Source organism: Marmota marmota, unplaced genomic scaffold (assembly GCF_001458135.2).
Source record: "Marmota marmota marmota unplaced genomic scaffold, marMar, whole genome shotgun sequence".
Classification (NCBI taxonomy): Eukaryota; Metazoa; Chordata; class Mammalia; order Rodentia; family Sciuridae; genus Marmota; species Marmota marmota.
Genome location: NW_026000256.1, coordinates 567,369 through 568,837, shown reverse-complemented (window position 1 = coordinate 568,837; position 1,469 = coordinate 567,369). Strand labels below are relative to the sequence as shown.

The window sequence follows — 1,469 nt, the reverse complement described above, 5'->3', positions numbered from 1 at the left end:
CCTTCTGGGCTCAGCTTCCAGCCAGGCAAGGTGGGCCAGAGGTGCAGGAAAGCCAGTGGCCAAGACACCCAGCCCAATACCTGTGCTGTGCCACTGACGTTGGGATCGAGGCCCCTTCCTTTCTGTAGGCCTGTGGGAAGCTTGAGTTGGGGTTGAGGAACTCGTTGCCTCTAATCCCCTTCTTACCACCTGGTCCCCACTTTATTGCCAAAACTCAGCTGCATCCCTTCCTGGACACACGCTGCTTTGCTCCAGCTTGGGGGCAGATCACCCACATGTCAGGGACCTTTGGGTGCTCCCCTGCCAGCCTGTTTGGGCAGAGAGGCCATGGTTTTGGGGAGAGGAAGAAGGGGTGGCCTTGGAAAGGTCTCTGAGAAGCCATCCTTGTTGCTCCCTAATTGGGGGCAGGTGTGGTGGGGACTTCTCAAGAGCAGGGTTGGCACCTCCCCCTCCTCCAGCCATTCCCTGGCCACTTGACTGGGGACAGAACTCGGTGTCCCCACCATCTGTTCCCTTTTCTTTGCCATCTTTGCTCCAACTGGGACAGGAACTGGGCAAGCTGGCCATGGGTGCAGGGGAGACCATCTGGAGAGCCCGGAGTCCCCGCCCCCCAATAGCACACTGGGTCCACATGCCCTCCTCCTGCCATGGCCGGCTTTCAGGAGCTCCATACACATGCTGCCTTCGGTACCCACCAGACAACATCCAAGTGGCCTCTGTCACTGCCGGGGCGGGCACACCTCCTCCCGCTGCCCACCGGCCCAGCTTCTACCCCTAGCAGCCCTGCCCACCCCCAGTTCTCTTCCTCAGCCTCCTCCCACCCTCCACCTTGGGAATGTACATACACCGTGACTTTGAAAGTTTGTACCCTTGCCCTCTCCCCATATGCCACTAGTGTGTAGGCAGATGTCTGAGTCTCTAGGTGGTTTCTAGGTTTTATAGCAATTAGCTTTGATGATCCCACCCCAGAAAAAATAAAAACAGACAAAAAAGAAAAAAAATGGAAAGATTGGTTCTCCTAGCACTGCTGTGCCCCTGCCCAGCAGCTACAGCCTCCCTGTATGCCTTGCTTGGTCTGTTGATGAGCCCTCTTCAAAAAAACAAAGTATATATATATATGTACATAAACATCAGAATTATAACAGGCAAATAAAACCTGGAAATGCAGAGAACATTTTGTCATTTCACTGAGCACTTCCTTTCCTGTGTCTGTCTGCGTCCCACACTTTGGAGGCCCCAGCAATCAGTTCAGATCTCCGGCCAGCTGGCCCACGTGGCTCAGGCATGTGACCCTGCACCTTCCAGAGACGGAAGTGCACCTAGGCTGACAGGCCTTGCTATCCACCCCTTGGGGCCCGAGAGACCAAGTTTTGGTTCTTATCATGGTTGGGCCCCCATTCCCAAAGCTGGTAGACACAGGAGCAGAGTCCCAAAATTCTGGTCCCTTGACCTACAGCTTATTGGCCAGT

The 1,469-nt window shown here is 54.9% G+C and overlaps 1 protein-coding gene across 4 annotated transcripts in view; it reads left to right on the top strand.

The window, feature by feature from the left end:
• The window catches only part of L1cam (L1 cell adhesion molecule), a 15,112-nt gene extending 13,945 nt beyond the window's left edge, over positions 1–1,167 (top strand). For all 4 annotated transcript variants that reach the window (XM_048796730.1, XM_048796729.1, XM_015506999.2 and 1 more), the window contains one exon: positions 17–1,167. The gene's annotated coding sequence lies outside the window, so the exon portion shown is untranslated. The remainder of the gene's footprint in view (positions 1–16) is intronic.
• The last annotated feature ends 302 nt before the right edge of the window (positions 1,168–1,469 follow it).